The 22,928-nt window shown below is 46.7% G+C and overlaps 1 non-coding gene across 1 annotated transcript; it reads left to right on the top strand.

The window, feature by feature from the left end:
• The first annotated feature begins 2,348 nt into the window (after positions 1-2,348).
• Positions 2,349-2,455, top strand: LOC116193365. Its single transcript, XR_004154274.1, has one exon. It is a non-coding gene; the product is annotated as a small nucleolar RNA R71 (small nucleolar RNA).
• Positions 2,456-22,928: the final 20,473 nt, after the last annotated feature.

Below are 22,928 nucleotides of genomic sequence, written 5' to 3'. Positions count from 1 at the left end.
TGAATCTGATTGTAACTAGAATAACCATCTAGAAAACAATAATAATCATGCCCTGTAAGTTTTTCTAGCATCTGATTAATGAAGGGGAGGGGGAAATGGTCTTTACGTGTAGCATCATTTAGTTTCCTGTAATCTATACAAACTCTCCACCCAGTCACAGTACGAGTCAGGATTAATTCATTGACCTCATTTTTAACCACAGTCATACCACCCTTTTTAGGCACTACATGAACAGGACTAACCCATTTACAATCTGAGATGGGATAGATAATACCTGCATCCAACAGTTTAAGCACTTCTTTCTTCACTACCTCTTTGAGAGTTGGGTTAAGTCGTCTCTGTGGTTGCACTGTGGGTTTGCACTTAGCTTCCAACATTATCCTGTCAGTGCAAATCAGAGGGCTGATCCCTTTGATATCTGCAATAGTCCATTCTATTGCCCCTTGTGCTCTCTCAACACGCTTAGGAGCTGTTGCTCCTGATCACCTGTCAAGGAAGAAGAGATAATTATTGGCAAAGTATCATTTATTCCAAGATAGACATATTTTAAATGGCTAGGCAAGGGTTTAAGTTCTAGCACCGGGGATTGAGTCAAATATGGCACTGGTTTTTTCGCACTGGTGCCCAGCTCCTCATAGTAGCGAGTCTTGATTTCTGACACCTTCTCCACAGATTCTTCCTCATGCTCATCATCATCACTCCAATCGTCCAGATCCCTAAGGATTGATTCCATTGTATCCACACCTGCTTTCTCCTCCACAGACTCAGAGATAAGCTCATCAATAATATCAATGGTGTAATAGGATTTGCCATCATCAAATTTCTTTATGGCATCATAAACATTAAAAGTTATTTGTTCATCCATAACTCTTAAAGTGAGCTTACATTGTTCCACATCTATTAATGCTTTACCTGTCTCAAGGAATAGTCTGCCAAGGATCATGGGCACCTCTCTGTCCTCTTCCATCTCCAAGACTATGAAGTCGACTGGCAATGTGAATTTGTCTACCTTCACTGGGACATTCTCGACAATGCCCTTTGGATATTTGATACTCCTGTCAGCAAGTTGCAAGGTAATATGAGTTTTCTTGCATTCTCCAAGTCCAAGTTTCCAAAAAATAGACATAGGCATTAAATTTATACTTGCACCCGAATCGATAAGAACTTTCTCAAAATGAAAATTCCCTATAGTGCAAGGGACAGTGAAACTCCCTTGATCTCTTTGTTTGCGTGGTAAGTTAGGCAAGTCCTTCTGGAGAATCATAGAACACTCCCCTGTAAGCATCACAGGCTCACTCCCATCAATCTTTCTTTTTCTATTTAGCAGATCCTTCATGAATTTGGCATATGAAGGCATCTGCAGGAGTGCTTCTGCAAATGGAATGTTGATTTGTAGCTTTTTAAAGACATCCAAGAATTTAGCAAATTGGGCGACCAGCAGCTGTTGCTTCAATCTTCCTGGAAAAGGGACAAGAGAAACATACGGTTTCACCTGTGGTGACTTCTACATTGGTTCCTCCACCTTTTGCTTATCTTTGTCTTTCTCTAGACTCTTCTCCTGGGTTTGAGCTTTTCTGTTGACTGTGTCCAATTCCTTACCACTCCTCAACATTATAGCATTGACACCATTAGGGTTCTCCTCAGTGTTACTGGGTAAAGACCCTAATGGTCTATTACTCAATTATTGAGAAATCTGACTAATCTGACCCTCTAGGTTTCGAATAGTGGCTTGTTGATTTTGTAGCATGGTGTCAGTCTTTTGCATATAGCTCAACATGAGCTCTTCCATTCTCGACTGACTCTGCTAAGGTGGAGCATTTTGAGCAGGGCCTTGCTTCTGGAATCCAGGTGGCGATTTGAGTGCATTATTCTCATTCCTCCATGAGAAATTAAGATGATTATGCTACCCTAGATTGTAAGTGTTTGAATAAGGTCCTTGATTACTCCGTTGGAAGTTGTTGACAAAGTTCACTTGCTCTCCATTGGGTGAAGCTGAGGGATTTCCAGACATGCATGCAAGAGTCGAATGTGGTCTTGAACACAACTCACAAAAAGCAACCCGATTAGTATTAAAAGAATGTGCTGAGGTGAGTTTACTTACCTGGGTAATGAGAGTTGAAATCTGGGTTGTCAAATTAGCAATAGTGTCCATGTCATTGACTGATGCCACTCTTGATTTGCTTCTCTCATTCTGTCAATTATGTGCACTAGAGGCCATCTCTTCTATCAAAGGATTTGCTTCATCATAATTCTTACCCATCAGTGCGCCTCCTACTACAGCATCTACTAGAGACCTCAATGTATCATCCAGGCTAAGATAGAAGACCTCAATTAGAAGATTATCTGGCAATCCGTGATGTGGGCACTTTCTGATTGCCTCCTTGAATCTCTCTCATGCCTCATAAAGAGATTCACCACTGAACTTGGTGAAGTTAGTGATTTCGTTCCTCAATTTTGTAGTCGTAGCTAGCGGAAAAAATCTCCTGAGAAACTTAGATGAGAGGTTGGCCCAAGTGGTGATGGACTCTTGTGGCAGTGAATTGAACCAGGCTCTCGCTTTATCCCTAAGTGAGAAAGGAAAAAGTTGTAATCTAATAACATCATCAGTGACATTATTCATCTTTACCGTGTTACAGTATTGGAGGAATCCTGCAATATGCTCATCAAGACTCTCGTTGGGGTATCCTCCAAACTGATTTGATTGAACCATCTGGATGAGTGCCGGCTTCTGTTCAAAGTTATTCGCTGGAATGGTGGGCCTTTTGATCGCAGAACCCATAATAGTAGGTACTGCATAGTCTCGAAGTGCTCTGGTAGCACCCTGTATCTAGCGGTTGATGTCATCGTTTGCCATCTTAATTGCCTGCAATTTTGCCCTTCTTCTGTTCTCTCTTTTCAACCGATGCAAGGTGCGCTCTATCTCAGGATCTAATGGTAGAAGTTCAGCACTTCTACTCCTGTGCATAGAATACCTGCAAAGAGAACAAGAAACAAACACACAATAAAGTGCACCTGTGCGCACCCGAATTTTATCTCGTTGGGGCATGCGCGCGCGCGCCTATGCAATGCGGCTTGGGAGTGTCCACCTTCCCGGGGACGCGCGACGGGCGCACGTGAGAAAGAGTCGCCACTTGCCATTTTACGACCCGAAAGTTGAGGGCCGGCAAGTTACCCGGGTCTAGGGGTACGGGGTACACCTAAATGTTAAGGCAATGATCATGCGGAACCGAAAATTCCGAATTCGGGGGTTCTATTACGTGCGGGCCTATATCCCGCACGCCATTTCGGTACTCTAGTTTGCTAGGCATGCCATATTGTTTATTTACCGCGTGATTTAGGGTTGCACCTGACTCGCCCGTTTTGACACCGTAAAGTCGATGAATTGATCCAGTTAGGCCAAGAATCCGAAAGATGAGTAGGCTGTGCGTCGAGGAATTGGTTCACTATCTTAGCGTTACAGTTCATCGAGCCGTGATGGTCGATTCTCTGCGCGAACCGATACCTCGAGTATTCGAGCTAACTCATTTCATGGTAACAATAGACCAACTTGACCGGTTCGACACTCAGACCTCTCGCTCGCCGATCGGGGATCCTTACAAATGAGTGAATGTACAAGCAAAATCCTCGCAATGCTCTCTCGAATAATTACAAAGTACAACTGAATAAGTAAATGGATCCCGATCAGTTTGCATTGGGCCAATATTCCGTTCCGGCTCACCGTGTGTTTGGAATAACCGATAAATAAATTAAGGCAACGCGGGCTCATGGAGCCGGGGGTCCGGTCCAATCGAACCAACGGTCTACAGGAGAACCGATTGATTCTCACTGTAACCGTTGGACCGATCGAGCTCCGGGGTGATATCTAAACACGTTTCATACATCCAATCCAAATTGCCTTCCACATAGGTCATACTTGGAGTGAGAAGATGACTCAAGGCTAGATCCCATTCCGCACTCGGGTTGCACGCACTCAGTGAGTTAGGAGGCGTTGGACCTCGTGTTCGGTGATTTGGGGCATTGGACCCCGTGCAACACGTAACCTATGGGCTCGGACCCGACCCACAACAAATAAGCAAAAGCAAATGGAAAACAGAAGAAAACTGATAAAACTGATGAAAAATAGACAATAACTGACAAATATAGGTAAATATAGACAAGTTGTATATTAAGTCGAATGTATGTGATTTAATCAGTTATTAACCGGGGTTGATTAGCAAACAATGTATCTAACCTATGCAAACAAAGAGGTAGGCTGGAATATGGTTCTACGCCGATTACATGCGTGGATTTGTTTTAAAACTTTATTCAGTGATGTGTCACTATGGTTTCACCGAATTAGCCAAACTTGTATTTTTGACTCTAGATTGGAACCTAGCATTCCACTTATCCATTATCTAATGTTTGATTCAGTCAAATGCATGATTAATCCAGTTCTTCGTGTTTTGCAACGGCAATGAAAATGTCCACCACCAAATCTACAATAGGGGGTAGAAACACCGAAAGTGGACGGAATGGGCCGTACGAATGAAACTCGCACCCGAACGGACCGCCCCTTTCCATCCATAGTCGAGGTGTTTTCGACTTCCTAAAGCCTAAGATATCGGTGAATCACGAAATGACGACTATGCCGTTGAGTAGTAAAACATGTGCTGTTCATATACAAATTAAAGATCGTGTGACACGAAGAGGTCTAAAGAGGACTCGCGCATCTCGACTCGAGCCGCCTCAAATTGGGCCCGGACTCGAGTCATAGTACGCGAGTACTTGCTAGACACGATTCTATTCGTGTTACACGTCTCGATGTTTTGAAATTATGAGCTTTTAAGGAAAAGGGCATTTCCGCCGTTCCATGAACCATCGATGCGTTTACGAATTAATATTCAATTTGTTCAATTATTTAAGCCGAATGATTTCATTAACCAAATGACACGTCCCATTTTCCGTTCGTGGAATGGTTTAATGATTGAGACCTCAAACCTCAATTGTTATGGATCAATGAAATGATTGTTCGATATTAACGTACCTAGCATACGAATTAACATAAAACCAACGATTAAATGAAAATTGTGATTACAATCAATTCCAAGAATCGGTTTTGACCGTTTCTTGCATGCATAAAACATCAAACACGATGACAACGTACATTTTTTACATAGCCGGTGCCGCCATGATCTTAGGAACGCAATTACACATACAAACAAGCACAAACACAATATTTAGAGGAATCGATAAAACGGCACCGACTCATGGGAAGCGAAAAATGTAAAAACTTCGGAAACGACTTGAGTCGGGGAAAGGAGGCCATCCATGGCCCGAGGAAGCCAAGAGAGGCTCTCAGCCACCTCCCTTGGGGTGAGGCCGAGAGGCTCCTTTGGCTTGCCCGAGCCAACGAGATCTCCTCGACTCCGATTCAAGCTATTTCCCGACAAGCTAGCACTATATATGATGAAGACATGCGTAATACGATGTAAAAAACACCAAAAAACATAAACTTGCATGCGAATCGGTCATGGACCGCCTTATCGCCCCACAAACGCAAAGAAAACGTAAAAGTCCTAATTTTTCTGAGTCGGGAATGATTATACCTAGCCCCGGAATACGGGAAAAGCCGAGGAAAGCCGGAAAAAGGGGCTTGGGAAGTCGGTTCTGCCCCCTGGAATGAACAGACCCGAATCGGTGCAGTCGGGTCTACTGGCAGACCCGACTGGCACTCCGGCTTGTCGGGGCTGTACCGGTTGATCGAGGTGACCTTTTCGTGGGAGGCCGGTTGCGTTGGATTCCCAAGAGATTAAGGATCACGCCTATGGTGGTTTCGAGAGGAGAGCATGCGTAGATTTTCCGGAAATCAAAAGCAAAGTCGGGTCAGTAAAAAAAGGACAGACCCAGTCGGGTCAAAACAGACCCGACTGGCACCCGATGAAGAAACGGCTCCACAGGAGGCTCCCGGTGGTCTTTTGATGCAAGGTCGGTGGTATTGGACTCCTAACTGACTAAGAATCACGGTGATAGGTGGCTAATAGCGAGATTCAACCCGAGCTGACCTATAAGTTCCTGCAAAGTTCGGGCTAGAAAAGAAAACCAAAGGAACAAACCCGACTGGCATTCGATGAAGACACGACTCTACGGGAGGCTCCCGGTGGTCTTTTGATACAAGGTCGGTGGCATTGGACTCCTAACTGAGTGAGGATCATTCCTGCAGTGGTTTCATGAGGATTGGACATGTCGATTTTCCTAAAAGATGCAAAGAAAACCGGGAAAAACCTGGAAAAATATGTGAAGGGAGAAAGGAGAGAAAAGGCGGTGGTGCACGGTTGAACGGCTCTCGGCATGGGACCACCTTGTCACGAGGAAGAGTGAGGGTCGTGAGGAACCCCTAGGAAGTGATGGCACGACTCACCATGGTCATGGGAAGAAATGGCGTGCCGAGGATCCCGGGGTGGCTATGGAAGCCCGTTTCTGTACTTTTTCTGTTACCTGCTGAAACGGTGTGTTGGAGGCTTCGAATGCTAAAACTAAGTTCGGAAATGGATTTAGAAGGTCGAAAAAATGTGGGGTAAGAAGTTTGGTCAAGGCGCGGGCAAAGTCGGGGGGCGGAACTCGCCTAGGAACCGGGAAAGTACCTAGAGACCCAATTCTGGACTGTTCTGGATCTGCATGCTGGAAGCTTCAAATGTCGAAACTAACACCGGAAATGGACTCGGGAGGTCAAGTACGTGTGGGATATGAAGTTTGGTCAAGTTTGGTTCGGGTTTAGTGGCGGTCGCCGGAAAACGGTTGAGTTTTCCGGCAATTTTGGCCTTGAACCGGGCTGTGCTTGGGCTGAACGAAGTGTTGGAGTTTGAGAGGAATTTGAGAGAGTTTTTGAGTGAGAAAGCTAGAGAGAGAGTGCAAGAGGAGTTGTGATTAAAGTGTCTTGCAATTAAGCACTTATAGGATGCCTTAATGAGCCAAATTAGTGAGTTTAAGTGCAATTAGAGGGGGGTGCTTAGGGGTTCCAAATTTTGGAGGGAAGATTAGGGTGGGTAAGTTGTCTTGTTGAGTGTGGGGAAAGGAAGAGAAGGGAAATGAGAGTTGATGGATGGAAGGATGGATGGGAAGTGTGTAAGAGATATTTTGAAATGTATGGTGGAGGCTTATTTGGCTCAACTCTAGAGTAGAGCCATGGCTTGCGGCTTGGCTCGGCTCAGCTCGGCTTGGCTTGGCTTGGCTAGCTCAAGGGTCCTACTTGACTAGGAAGAAAGCCGTAAGAAGCTCGGGGCTCGATTGATCGTGCGTTCGATTTCCGTGGTTCGCTGGAACGACTAATTATCAATGTGCGCGCGAATACGGTTTTAATGAGCGTAATATTGACATGCTTCTTGAAAGCGAATGCTCGGATGACTCGGGGACTCGAAAGCCGGTTTTGCTCCGTTTGGATGATCGGAGCAAAGTTGTCTGCTTCTGACGCCTATTTGCACTTCTGCGTATTGTAAGGCTCGCACCGGTGTATTTTTCGCATTGAGTGAAACGGTTTACTCGCCGACCCCGGCTGGAGATCGATAATCGGAGATGACCTAGGAATCCGCGAACGGGGCTTTCTCAATTTTTCCCGAGTGTTCTAATGTGTTAGGAGGCCACTGTGATCTCCGTTTGTCAAAAATGACTCCCGAAGGCTTGTCGGGAGGCATTCGTGACCATTGAAACGTCACTCGGGAGATCGGTATGACTTGCTTGGTCCGAACCGAAATGATTTCCTAGCCCCTGCGGGTTGTTGGGAGTGAGTGGTGCAAAGCTCGGATGTCAACATTTTCCCGAATGAGCTATGAGCACAAGATTCCCCGGGAAAGGGGCCCTTTTGTTACTGGAATGGTACTCGGGAAACCTAAATGGATTATGTAATGCGATCAGGGTTTATCTCCCAAGCCCTTGAGGTCCCTGGGATTGATTGGCACAAATTTCGTGCACTGACGATTTGTTATAAGGGTCTCCAGCTATATTTTTCTATAGAAAAGGGCCCATTTTTCCCAGGTCGAGATCCACTCGGGAGACCAAAATGAACCCCGAAATGCAGTTTGAATCCTGTTCCATGGTCCTGGTGGTCCTTGGGTGTGTGGAGGCCTGTTTCCGGGTGCCGTTTACTTGTTCGTGAATCGGGCGTCCCGGCAGCCCCGTTAGGAAGGCATCTGCAATGTTTGGGAGTGCCCCGGCTTAAGCAGTAGACTTCTGAAATGCGCTCGGACGTGCCATTGGTCATTTTGATACCACAGGGGATTTTTAGAGCCCCATATTGGATACCTTTTAACGCTCCGGTGATCCGACGATGAATAGTACCACAGGGCCAGCTTCTATTGTTTCGGGGATCATTGTTTATTTCCCCTTTTGACTGCCCTTCTGAGCCTTTAGGGGGACTTTGCTTCTCTTCTGTAGCCCGTGCTCCCACGTTCGCGCGTTCGCCTCCGATTGTCAGGCCATGAATAGTAATCCGAGCTTCGGCCGGGAGTCCTTCGTTGGAGCCGGTGGACCAAAATGGGATGCTGACAGCTTGCCCCTCTTTGGTTGCATGCTCGACTAGAGGATGTAACTAAAGATTATAAGAAGCAACCATTTTTGGATCCGGCGACTGCTTTGGTACTATTCCCCATGGCTGTTCATACCTTGCTTGGACGTATCGGGATATTGTGCCTGGAACAAAAATTCACAAGTTCGGGGGATTCAAACATGAATTTGAACACCGAGACGGACCAGAACAGAAATTTAAACCGGGATGGACCCGAACAAGAATTTGAAACCGGGATGGACCCGAACAGGAATTTAAACCGGGATGGACCCGAAACAGGAATTTGAAACCGGGATTGACCCGAACAGAAATTTAAACCGGGATGGACCCGAACAGGAATTTGAAATCGGGATGGACCCGAACAGGAATTTTAACCGGGATGGACCCGAAACAAGAATTTGAAACCGGGATCGACCCGAACAGGAATTTAAACCGAGATGGACCCGAACAGGAATTTAAAACCGGGATGGACCCGAATAGGAATTTGAAAAGGGGATGGACCCGAAACAGGAATTTGAAACCGGGATGGACCCGAATAGGAATTTAAACCGGGATGGACCCGAACAGGAATTTAAAACCGAGATGGACCCGAACAAGAATTTGAAACCGGGATGGACCGGAAACAGGAATTTGAAACCGGGATGGACCCAAATAGGAATTTAAACCGGGATGGACCCGAAATAGGAATTTAAACCGGGATGGACCCGAAATAGGAATTTTAAACCGGGATGGACCCGAAACAGGAATTTGAAACCGAGATGGACCCGAAACAGGGATTTGAAACCGGGATGGACCCGAACAGAAATTTGAAACCGGGATGGACCCGAAACAGGAATTTTAAAATCGGGATGGACCTGAAGCAGGAATTTAAAACTAGGATGGACCCGAACAGGAATTTGAAACCGGGATGGACCCAAAACATGAATTTGAAACCGGGATGGACCCGAATAGGAATTTAAACCGGGATGGACCCGAAACAGGAATTTGAAACCGGGATGGACCCGAACAGGAATTTAAACCGAGATGGACCCGAAACAGGAATTTGAAACCGGGATAGACCCGAGCAGGAATTTAAACCGGGATGGACCCGAACAGAAATTTGAAACCGGGATGGACCCGAACAGGAATTTAAAACCCGGATGGACCCGAACAGGAATTTGAAACCGGGATGGACCATAAACAGGGATTTGAAACCGGGATGGACCCAAGACGGGAATTTAAAAACTGGGATAGACCCGAGACACTTGCTCAGGGATCGCGTAAAGCGTCAGGCGACGTGGTTTGCTTGGCGTTGGGCCTGGATCACGTGCTACAACTGATGATGATTCCTCGATGCTTGCCCTTCTTTGGACGTCAGTTGTTTGGTAGCGTGGAACATCCTCGACGGTTTCCGGCATATCGAGAGCACGACCTGTCGCGTGAGACAGATATGAGTCCGTTAGGGAGGAGATGCCCCTTGGGGTTCCATGCGCATCTGCAGAGAAGAGCATAACTCTTTGTTAGTCATGTGGACAGTGGTGCGTGCTGAGTGTATAAGGCTGATGCTGTCCCAAAGGTGCTAATCTGCAGTAGATTGGCGTTGCTGCCGCAATGAAGTTGTTTCGTCGTTGCTTTGCCCCTGGGGTGGCGGTGTGTTTGATCTGCCGGAAGTCGGCTTTGCTGCTGGGGCAGTTGCTCGTTGCTCTACCAGATGCTAGCTTTGTCGCAGGGGCGATTGTAGTTTGCTGGGGATGCCCCAGTCTTGCGATGAGGGACTCGAGCTCTGTGGTGGAGCGCCTACATATCCCGAGAGGTCAGAAATCAGAGTCCGCCGTAGTTCTTGTGTTTGTCGTACCTATGATCCTGACATCATTAGTAAGTCATGGGATTACTAGCGATTTGTAAGCACAGGTAAAAGGAAGTGTTTGTGACGCGTGCTCTTTCGTTTTGGGTCGCTTGGGCGACCCGTGGAGAGTTTTTGCTTTGGTGATGAGAATGGGGTCCCGCTTTCAGAGGCCCCGATGTGAGGCCTCCGGGGCTCCTGTTAGCCTTGCATGGGCATATCGAGACGTTCTCAAAGGTGCCCAAGCAGCTCTATCGGTTGTTCGACGCGCCCTTGAGCTTAGGACCCTTCTCATCAGGGTGCCGTAGGGCGGCTGCATTTGTAACCCGCATGGGGAATTTTTTGTTCAAATTTGGTCAGACCTCGGTCTAATCATTTTCAGAGTGTTATGACTAGACTCCCGGAAAAAAATGTCTAGGATTTTGGCTTTGTGGTAGCCGATTGAAGGGTGGCTGTGACCCATTTTGGAGTTGTGCAATGACAAAGAGAAAAGAGAAAGCTTGGGGAGCACGTTGCCCTAGGCTGAAAGGATACACGGGTTCACGCTTGCCGTGAGATGTACCCCCCTTCTCTTCCGTCCTTCGGTTGGTGCTGGCTATCTTGAACTGTTTGGATTGCGTGCTTGGTCGCCCGCTGTGCTTGAAGAAGAATCCGCCTTGGACAGTTGAGTTCGATAGGAGAGCCGATCGGGGATCATGCCGGAGTAGACAACCTAGCCATTTCCCTTGGCGAACCCTGGTCCGCACAGCGTGTGAAGGCCCAAGATAACTGTTTTGTTTATCTCTCATGTTACTCTCCTTTTGCTATGATCACCCGCCTCGGGGCCGTACCTCTCAACCTAAAGGGGATGAGCTCTCCTTTTGTCACGGCCGCCCACAAGGGGTTTCCGGTCATGCCTATCTTTTGCCCTAGTTTTTGCCTAGGCCGCCCCCAAAGGGGGTTTTTCGATCTAGCGGGCTCGATTCTTTGTCTCTCTACTTTGCAAGGGCAAAGGGTCGGAAGGATTCGACCTCCGACTGAGTGGTGTTCTGTTTTCGTCGAGGAGTTGCAACTGCTGCTTCCCTTTTTGTCGAGATTTGTTCATTTCTTTTGGATTGGGGGTGCTGGTGCTTTTGGTGAACCTCGGCGTTGCCCCGTTTTTTTGTTGGCGGGTTTTTCCCGCTTCTTTTCTCTCTCTCTTCTCTTCTTTGTTGGCGGGTTTTTCCCGCGTCTTTTCGCTCTCTCTTTTTCGCAGCTGGGGTCTGTATTGTGCCCATTGTATTTGTTTGAAACTTCTCGACTTTGCATCGCCGATGCCACTTTTGTTTGCTTAGCCTCGTGGAGACTTGATGTACTTCGTTGTCCTAGCCCAATTTTGTGATGGCTGGTTTTCTCAAAAGTCTGATTCTTGTGCACTCGAAAGTCAAACTTCGCGTCTTTTGTCCTTGCAAACTTTACAAGTCTTTTCCCCTATTGTCTAAAACGAAAACAAAATTACCCCAGGAGTATGGGTGACCAAGGTTGCCTCCGCGTGAATGTTGGACGGGGATGCCCTGATCTTTGTAGCTTGTGTCGGGCGTCCTATACGATTGTCGCTCCCGATCGTGCATTGTCGCTCCCATGGAGGGTGCCCCTTAGAGGATAGGCGCTCTTAAAGCCGATTGTGTCCTGCCTCAGGGCTTATCGTTGCATGTTGTCAGTGATGGGTCTTTACAGTGGGGAAGGCTCGATTTGCCCCAGGGTTGAATGGTTTGTTCAGTTGTCTCTGTCTCCGGCTTCGTGGGGGGTACCTATTTGTCGGACACCTCCCTCATCGAAGTATGAGGAAAGGGTCCTAGAGGAATTCTCAGGGAGGTGTGAACCTGTGTATCGTTCTTTGCCTGTGACTGGCGTGTCCCTGTGAGAGATGTCAAAGAAGATGATACATTAGGCGATTGATCGGTGAAATATGCGGCAAGAAATATGGAGCGGACCCATAGGAAAATCCCCTTGTTCAACGTGCGACCCATGGGGTGCCGCGATTGGGGGACACTCAATTCCTAGATCTAGTCATCGCCACCCTGGAGTAGCCAGACCATGGCTAGGGGCCACATAGGTGTACTTTCCCCGATTGCGGGTTGGCATGCGCAGCCGTCCTAGGGAAGGCTCGAGGAGTCGGATTCCATGAGGACAAATGAATCAAACAATTCCGACAGAACCAACAAGGCGTCTTCGGGGCTGTCCTAGTGCGCCCGTGAAGGGTTCATTCATGCCGGGAGCTCATTTGGGAATGCATATAAATAAATGTAAAAGAGAGTTTAGGGAAGAGTGCATGTTGCCCCAGTGGCTGGTTGATGGCCACAGCAGAAGGTGGGCAGGGATCATTCTCCGGTCGAAGATGTGACCGTGCTAGTGACTTTCGCGGTGGGTAGGCAGAGCCATGCTCTGTTTGTCGGAGCTGTTGCCTGTGATCTTTTGTGGAGGGAGGGTTGGGATTCGGTGTCGAAGTTCCAAGGTGCTGGACGGGAAGTGTTCATTGTCCTGATTGTGGTCGTTCAAGGTCCAAGTTGCCTTCTTGTCAGTTATTTCCTACAATGGGAAGAGGAAAAGCAATGAAGGAACAAGAACTATTCGTAATTTGAATGCAACAGCGTAGGGGAGCGAACTGGCCTGGTAGGCGTCATGCAAGCACACTGAAAGACATGCACAAGGTGTGTCGAGGATGCGTGCATGGGCAAGGTAGGGGTGTGCTCGCACGACGCGGAAATGGCACGCTCAGTTGTGCTGATGGAAGCACTTGTAGCATGGAGGGACGTCTGCTCAACCATGCAATGACATAATCGATTACGCGGGATCAATGGGGAGTTGGTGTTGCTTGGATGGTTGGCCCTTAAGCTATTGATCGTCTTGCCGTGGAGGAAGGGTGAGGACCATGAGAGGTCCACCTACAAAGGCGGTCACAACTTTGTCTATCGTGTGGTAGTGTTAATTGTCGTGTAAAACAGTAAATGGATAGGATGAATGCAATGCGTGAGTTTTCAAAAGCTAATGTTGTCGTTCACATTGACTCAAAAGGTTCAAAGTACAATGCAAATTTTGTAAAATAGTGCCTTAAACTGATTTGCCACCACACTCGAGATTTGAGCGAGCGCGGCCTCGGAAAGCACTGGGTCTAGGCGAGGGCCTTGCGGAGACATCTATCCTAGAGTGCATGTGTGGGCCTTCATGAGGCCATTTCCTAGACCTCTCCAGGGCGGCGTTCACTCAAACAAGCTCTTGATCATATCTTTGTAGCTTGTCGCGGGTTTGGGAGAGCTCCCTCCAAGTTGTGGTTGGCCGGCGAGTTTCTCATCTCTCAGTAACCTCTCAGTAATCGAACCTAGTGTTGGTGAGGTCGATCATGTTGTCCCAGAGTATACGCCATCCGCATTTCATGGCGGGTCGGTGAGGTCCTTGTGTGCTGGTGGACTCTGTTGAGGCGCGGGCAGGAGGCCAAGCGAGGCGTCCCTTACCAAGACGATAAGAAAATCTGCTTAGGACTTGTCAATGTGAACGACATCCTAGTGTGTTTTGAAAACTGCATGATGCATATGTGCAGAGAAAAGTAAATGCCCACGGCTTAGTACAAATTACAAGGTACATCGCTCTTGAAATAAAAAAGACTAAAATGGCACGCAGGCCGACTCGATGGACTGTTGTCGGCGTCGGGTTGAAGGCTTGCTTGGAGGCATAGCACGATGCATGGTTCGGTGCTACAGGGACCGTGCTATCTATGGATGGGGGCTCCCGACTCAAGGGCGTGAATTCCTTGAAATCGAGCGAGGATCTTTGGGGGCCGGTTCAGTGGCATAGCCGACTCGATCCGTTCCCTTACTCGGAACCTCTGACTAACCTAGCTTCCTATTTTGGGGCCCGTGGGATTTTAGACAAGGCACCTAAAGCTAGCATGATATGCAATGCAAGCGTGAAATAAATGTGCGTAAGTAGATAAGCGGTAAATGACGGAAAGCAGTAAATAAACAAGCAAGCAAGCAAGCAAGCAAACGAGATTGAGCCCAAACCCTCTAGATGTCCCCAGTGGAGTCGCCAAGCTGTGCGCACCCGAATTTTATCTCGTTGGGGCACGCGTGCGCGCGCCTATGCAACGCGGCTTGGGAGTGTCCACCTTCCCGGGGACGCGTGACGGGCGCACGTGAGAAGGAGTCGTCACTTGCCATTTTACGACCCGAAGGTCGAGGGCCGGCAAGTTATCCAGGTCTAGGGGTACGGGGTACACCTAAATGCTAAGGCAATGGTCATGCGGAACCGGAAATTTCGAATTCGGGGGTTCTATTACGTGCGGGCCTATATCGCGCACGCCCTTTCGGTACTCTAGTTTGCTAGGCTTGCCATATTGTTTATTTACCGCGTGATTTAGGGTTGTACCTGACTCGCCCGTTTTGACACCGTAAAGTCGATGAATTGATCAAGTTAGGCCAAGAATCCGAAAGATGAGTAGGCTTGTGCGTCGAGGAATCGGTTCATTATCTTAGCGTTACAGTTCATCGAGCCGTAATGGTCGATTCTCTGCGCGAATGGATACCTCGAGTATTCGAGCTTACTCATTTCTTGGTAACAATAGACCAACTTGACCGGTTCGACACTCTGACCTCTCGCTCGCCGATCGGGGATCCTTACAAATGAGTGAATGTACAAACAAAATTCTCGCAATACTCTCTCGAATAATTACAAAGTACAACTGAATAAGTAAATGGATTCCGATCAGTTTGAATTGGGCCAATATTCCGCTCCGGCTTACCGTGTGTTTGGAATAACCGATAAATAAATTAAGGCAACGCGGGCTCAAGGAGCCGGGGGTCGGGTCCAATCGAACCAACGGTCTATAGGAGAACCGATTGATTCTCACTGTAACCGTTGGACCGATCGAGCTCCAGGGTGATATCTAAACACGTTTCATACATCCAATCCAAATTGCCTTCCACATAGGCCATACATGGAGTGAGACGATGACTCGAGGTTAGATCCCATTCCGCACTCGGGTTGCACGCACTCAGTGAGTTAGGAGGCGTTGGACCTTGTGTTCGGTGATTTGGGGCGTTGGACCCCGTGCAACACGTAACCTATGGGCTCGGACCCGAACCGCAACAAATCAGCAAAAGCAAATGGAAAACAGAAGAAAACTGATAAAACTGATGAAAAACAGACAATAATTGACAAATATAGGTAAATACAGACAAGTTGTATATTAAGTCGAATGTATGTGATTTAATCAGTTATTAACCGGGGTTGATTACCAAATAATGTATCTAACCTATGCAAACAAAGAGGTAGGCTGGAATATGGTTCTACGCCGATTACATGCGTGGATTTGTTTTAAAACTTTATTCAGTGATGTGTCACTATGGTTTCACCGAATTAGCCAAACTTATATTTTTGACTCTAGATTGGAACCTAGCATTCCACCTATCCATTATCTAATGTTTGATTCAGTCAAATGCATGATTAATCCAGCTCTTCGTTTTTTGCAACGGCAATGAAAATGTCCACCACCAAATCTACAATAGGGGGGTAGAAACACCGAAAGTGGACGGAATGGGCCGTACGAATGAAACTCGCACCCGAACGGGCCGCCCCTTTCCATCCATAGATCGAGGTGTTTCTTATTCCCTAAAGCCTAGGATATTGGTGAATCACGAAATGACGACTATGCCGTTGAGTGGTAAAACATGTGATGTTCATATACAAATTACAGATCGTGTGACACGAAGAGGTCTAAAGAGGACTCGCGCATCCCGACTCGAGCCGCCTCAAATTGGGCCCGGACTCGAGTTATAGTACGCGAGTACTTGCTAGACACGATTCTATTCGTGTTACACGTCTCGATGTTTTGAAATTATGAGCTTTTAAGGAAAAGGGCATTTCCGCCGTTCCATGAACCATCGATGCGTTTACGAATTAATATTCAATTTGTTCAATTATTTAAGCCGAATGATTTCATTAACCAAATGACACGTCCCATTTTCCGTTCGTGGAATGGTTTAATGATTGAGACCTCAAACCTCAATTGTTATGGATCAATGAAATGATTGTTCGATATTAAAGTACCTAGCATACGAATTAACATAAAACCAACGATTAAATGAAAATTGTGATTACAATCAATTCCAAGAATCGGTTTTGACCGTTTCTTGCATGCATAAAACATCAAACACGATGACAACGTACATTTTTTACATAGCCGGTGCCGCCATGATCTTAGGAACGCAATTAAACATACAAACAAGCACAAACACAATATTTAGAGGAATCGATAAAACGGCACCGACTCATGGGAAGAGAAAAATGTAAAAACTCGGGAAACGACTTGAGTCGGGGAAAGGAGGCCATCCATGGCCCGAGGAAGCCAAGAGAGGCTCTCAGCCACCTCCCTTGGGGTGAGGCCGAGAGGCTCTTTTGGCTTGCCCGAGCCAACGAGATCTCCTCGACTCCGATTCAAGCTATTTCCCGACATGCTAGCACTATATACGATGAAGACATGCATAATACGATGTAAAAAACACCAAAAAACATAAACTTGCATGCGAATCAGTCATGGACCGCCTTATCGCTCCACAAACGCAAAGAAAACGTAAAAGTCCTAACTTTTCTGAGTCGGGAATGATTATACCTAGCTCTGGAATGCGGGAAAAGCCGAGGAAAGCCGGAAAAAAGGGCTTGGGAAGTCGGTTCTGCCCCCTGGATTGAACAGACCCGAATTGGTGCAGTCGGGTCGACTGGTAGACCCGACTGGCAGTCCGGCTTGTCGGGGCTGTACCGGTTGATCGGGGTGGCCTTTTCGTGCAAGGCCGGTTGCGTTGGATTCCCAAGAGACTAAGGATCACGTCTGTGGTGGTTTCGAGAGGAGAGCATGCGTAGATTTTCCGGAAATCAAAAGCAAAGGCGGGTCAGTAAAAAAAGGACATACCCAGTCGGGTCAAAACAGACCCGACTGGCACCCGATGAAGAAACGGCTCCACAGGAGGCTCCTAGTGGTCTTTTGATACAAGGTCAGTGGTATTGGACTCCTAATTGACTGAGGATCACGGTGATAGGTGGCTCGTAGCGAGATTCAACCCGAGCTGACCTGTAAGTTCCGGCAAAGTTCAGGTTAGAAAAGAAAACTAAAGGAACAAACCCGACTGGCACCCGATGAAGAAACGACTCTACGGGAGGCTCCCGGTGGTCTTTTGATGCAAGGTCGGTGGCATTGGACTCCTAACTGAGTGAGGATCATTACTGCTGTGGTTTCATGAGGATTGGACATGTCGATTTTCCTGAAAGATGCAAAGAAAACCAGGAAAAACCTGGAAAAATCTGTGAAGGGAGAAAGGAGAGAAAAGGCGGTGGTGCACGGTTGAACGGATCTCGGCATGGGACCACCTTGTCACGAGGAAGAGTGAGGGTCGTGAGGAACCCCTAGGAAGTGATGGCACGACTCACCATGGTCATGGGAAGAAATGGCGTGCCGAGGATCCCGGGTGGCTATGGAAGCCCGTTTCTGTACTGTTTCTGTTACCTGCTGAAACGGTGTGTTGGAGGCTTCGAATGCTAAAACTAAGTTTGGAAATGGATTTAGAAGGTCGAAAACATGTGGGGTAAGAAGTTTGGTCAAGGCTCGGGCAAAGTCGGGGGGCGGAACTCACCTAAGAACCGGGAAAGTACCCAGAGACCCGATTCTGGACTGTTCTGGATCTGCATGCTGGAAGCTTCAAATGCCGAAACTAACACCGAAAATGGACTCGGGAGGTCAAGTTCGTGTGGGATATGAAGTTTGGTCAAGTTTGGTTCGGGTTGAGTGGCGGTCGCCGAAAAACGATTGAGTTTTCCGGCAATTTTGGCCTTGAACCGGGCTGTGCTTGGGCTGAACGAAGTGTTGGAGTTTGAGAGGAATTTGAGAGAGTTTTTGAGTGAGAAAGCTAGAGAGAGAGTGCAAGAGGAGATTAAAGTGTCTTGCAATTAAGCACTTATAGGATGCCTTAATGAGCCAAATTAGTGAGTTTAAGTGCAATTAGAGGGGGGTGCTTAGGGGTTCCGAATTTTGGAGGGAAGATTAGGGTGGGTAAGTTGTCTTGTTGAGTGTGGGGAAAGGAAGAGAAGGGAAATGAGAGTTGATGGATGGAAGGATGGATGGGAAGTGTGTAAGAGATATTTTGAAATGTATGGTGGAGAGCCATGGCTTGTGGCTTGGCTCGGCTCAGCTCGGCTTGGCTTGGCTTGGCTAGCTCAAGGGTCCCACTTGACTAGGAAGAAAGCCGGAAGAAGCTCGGGGCTCGATTGATCGTGCGTTCGATTTCCGTGGTTCGCTTGAACGACGAATTATCAATGTGCGCGCGAATACGGTTTTAATGAGCCTAATATTAACATGCTTCTTGAAAGCGAATGCTCGGATGACTCGGGGACTCGAAAGCTGGTTTTGCTCCGTTTGGATGATCGGAGCAAGTTGTCCGCTTCTGACGCCTATTTGCACTTCAGCGTGTTGTAAGGCTCGCACCGGTGTATTTTTCGCATTGAGTGAAACGGTTTACTCGCCGACCCCGGCTGGAGATCGATAACCGGAGATGACTAGGAATCCGCGAACGGGGCTTTCTCAGTGTTTCCCGAGTGTTCTGATGTGTTCGGAGACCACTGTGATCTCCGTTTGTCAAAAATGAGTCCCGAAGGCTTGTCGGGAGGCATTCGTGACCATTGAAACGTCACTCGGGAGATCGGTATGACTTGCTTGGTCCGAACCGAAATGATTTCCTAGCCCCTGTGGGTTGTTGGGAGTGAGTGGTGCAAAGCTCGGATGTCAACATTTTCCCAAATGAGCTATGAGTACAAGATTCCCCGTGAAAGGGGCCCTTTTGTTACTGGAATGGTACTCGAGAAACCTAAATGGATTATGCAATGCGATCGGGGTTTATCTCCCAAGCCCTTGAGGTCCCTAGGATTGATTGGCACAAATTTCGTGCACTGATGATTTGTTATAAAGGTCTCCAGCTATATTTTTCTATGGAAAATGGCCCCTTTTTCCCGGGTCGAGATCCACTCGGGAGACCAAGATGAACCCCGAAACGCAGTTTGAATCCTGTTCCATGGTCCTGGTGGTCCTTGGGTGTGTGCAGGCCTGTTTCCGGGTGCCGTTTACTTGTCCGTGAATCGGGCGTCCCGGCAGCCCCGTCAAGAAAGCGTCTGCAAAGGTTCGGGAGTACCCCGGCTTAAGCAGTAGACTTCTGAAATGCGCTCGGACGTGCTGTTGGTCATTTTGATACCACGGGGGATTTTTAGAGCCCCATATTGGATACCTTTTGACGCTCCGGTGATCCGATGATGGATAGTACCACAGGGCCAGCTTCGATTGTTTCGGGGATCGTTGTTTATTTCCCCTTTTGACTGCCCTTCTGAGCCTTTAGGAGGGACTTTGCTTCTCTTCTGTAGCCCGTGCTCCCACATTCGCGCGTTCGCCTCCGATTGTCAGGCCATGAATAGTAATTCGAGCTTCGGCCGGGAGTCCTTCGTTGGAGCCGGTGGACCAAAATGGGATACTGACAACGCCTAAATTAACAATAGAACTAAAGATGGTCTATTGTTAAGTTAGTCCCCGGTAACGGAGCCAAAAACTTGATCCACTGCAAATATATATAAAAATAAGCGCGAATTCCACCAGCAAGTGTACTGGGTCAGATCAAGTAATATAGTGATGAATAGAGTGTCAATCTCACGATGATTAATTAAGTACTAAACCTATATTAGATTCTATTATTACCTAGGCAATCAAATTGAGAGAATTAACTAATTAACTACTAACCAACCTAAATCGTCACAAAGAGTAGAAAGAGAATTGTATGAAAATATATCAATCGGAAGTGGGAAAAATAGAATCCACCATAGTTTCACTAATCAGATTGCCATCATGTTATATAGATTAATAGCTATGTGGTCATTCAAGTGAATTTATCAAGCCTTTAAAATTAAAGTCTTAAACCCCTAATTAATTAATCAGCTCTCGCATCTCTAATTAATAGTGGACTCTAAATTACAATCATACACCTTCCAATGCTACGATTGCCTAATGCCCTATATTAATTATCCCTAATGTCTTAGCGAATAACTAACTAGAAACATTGCATTAATCCATGGATAATATCTAATTAAACTAATTAACGCAGCTTCCGCATTTAACTAATTAGTCTAACAAAAAATTCCTAACAATCCTGTATCAACTCCCGTATCAATAGTGTTTCTAACAATTATAATCAATTAAGAATTAAAATTGAAATTATAGGAATTGCAATCATGAATCATCCACACATCTATTAATCCTATAACATGGCTACAATCATCATATTAGCTACCTAGGGTTTCATGATAATCCCACAAGAGAAGCTTAGAACATCATGGACTTGAAAACACAATTATAATTCAAAAGAGTCATTATAATAGAATTCATATTCAGCAGTAGACTCAAGATATTCAACAAAGACCCAACAATTCCTTTAGGGAATAGTCTCTTTCACGATTCTTCGCTTCAAATCAATTGATCCAGATGACGGCTCCAGACAATACTCTCTCCAAAAACTCTCTAGGTTAAAAGAATGGTGAAAGATGGCTCCCCCTAAGGTTTCATAATCTTGTTATAAGGAGTATTTATATCCAAAACAAAAAAAAAGATTTCCGAAAGATATAGGCTGGCTTCAAATTGCGCAAAACTCCTCAATATTGCTTGTAATTCCATCTAAGTCCTCAAAGAGCTACAATATCTACAATATCAAATTACACATAATTAAACATCAGCTTCTTATAATTTCTATAAAATTAATAATAATTTAACTTGAATTGCACAATAAAATATGAGTATAATATGCCCTTATCAATGAACATGGCAAACGACATGAATACGCATAAAAATGAATAAAAACCTAAACTTGCATGTGATTCGGTTTTTGACCACCTTGTCTCCCCACAAAAACAAAATATCGAAGACTTAACTTCTCTAAGTCGTAGAGGGGTTATACCTTGCCTCAGTATGTGAGGAAAGAGTAGGAGAAGTGGCTTAGAGAGTCGGAAGACTCGGCTGAACAGAAAGCACAAAAGCTATCCTGGAAAGAAATAGCGGGCTACTGGGAAAGATCAACTTGCATGAGAATCTCGGAATGGTTGCACGGGCTGGCACGACTTGTGCTGACACCCAAGAGGATGCTGGAGGTGTATGTGACCAGCTCGTGGTGCGCCAAGACTCCAGAAAATCGGAAATACAAAGAGAAGACCAGTAAAAAAAAGTAAAGAAACCCGGTAAGAAGAAATGGGTGAAACGGTGGCTGTGCAAGGTTGATCGACTCTTGGCTCGTGACTACCTTGTCACGGGGAGAGAAAGGACCGTGAGGGGGTCCTTAGGACATGTGGGCACGACTAGCCATGGTCGTGGGAAGGAATGGCACGTCTAGGACCCGGGAGTGACTATGAAAGCCCGATTCTGTGTTGCTTCTGTGCTGAGCTGAAACACAGGGTTCGGGGCGTCAAACTGAAAAACTAAGCTCGGGAATGGACTTAGGAGGTCGATTGCATGTGGGGTATAAAGTTTGGTCAAATTTGGTTTGGGTTAGGTGGCGGTCGCCGAAAAACGGTTGAGTTTTCCGGCAATTTTTGCCTTGTAACGGGCTGTGCATGGGCTGAGCGATTTTCTAGAATTTTCTAGTGCTAAGGAAGCTTGAGAGGATCTCCTAGAGTGAGAGAGCCTGAGAGAGAATGAGTAGTGTGCTGTGAATAAGTTAATGACCCAAGAGGCATAAATAGGTGAGCTTAATGGCCTAATTAGTGAAAGCAAAGCACAATTATGGAGGGGGTTAGGGGAATCCGAATTTTTTAAGTTGGAGTAGGGTGGGGAAGTTGTCTTCAAAAGTTGATGGGAAGTGATGGATGGAAGAGTGGAGTTGATGGGTGTAAGAGATATTTTGAAATTGAATGGAGGAGGCTCATTTGGCTTGCCTCTAAGGGAGAGCCATGGCTCGCAGCTTGGCTTGGCTAGCTCAAGGGTACCATTTGACTAGGAGAAAAGCCGGAAGAAGCTCGGGGCTCAATTGATCGTGCGTTCGATTTCCATGGTTCGCTTGAACAACGAATTATCAATGTAAGCGTGAATACGATTTTAATGAGCCTAATATTGACATGCTTCTTGTAAGCGAATGCTCGGGTGACCCGGGGACTTAAGAGCCGGTTTTGCTCCATTCGGACAATCGGAGCGAAGTTGTCCGTTTCTGTCGCCTGTTCGTGCCTCTGTGTGCTGTACTGCTTGTGTCTGTGTGCTTTGTGCCTTTGGCAGAACAGTTGACTCGCCAACCCCGGCTGGAGATCGATATTCGAAGACGTCCTAAGAATCCGTGAACGGGGCTTTCTCAGTGTTTCCCAAGTGTTCTGATGCGTTCAGAGACTACTGCATCTCTATTTGTTCAAACGAGTCCCGAAGGCTTGCTGGGATGTGTTCGTGACCATTAAAACGCCACTCGAGAAACCGATACGCTTTGCTTGGTCAAAGCCAAATGATTTCCTAACCCCTGGGACTTGTTCGGAGTGGGTGGTGCAGAGCTTGGGCGTCAA

The sequence above is a fragment of the Punica granatum genome, chromosome 1, assembly GCF_007655135.1.
Source record: "Punica granatum isolate Tunisia-2019 chromosome 1, ASM765513v2, whole genome shotgun sequence".
In the NCBI taxonomy this organism is placed as follows: Eukaryota; Viridiplantae; Streptophyta; class Magnoliopsida; order Myrtales; family Lythraceae; genus Punica; species Punica granatum.
Note: the sequence above shows the minus strand (reverse complement) of the source record. Positions and strands in the feature narration are given on the sequence as shown.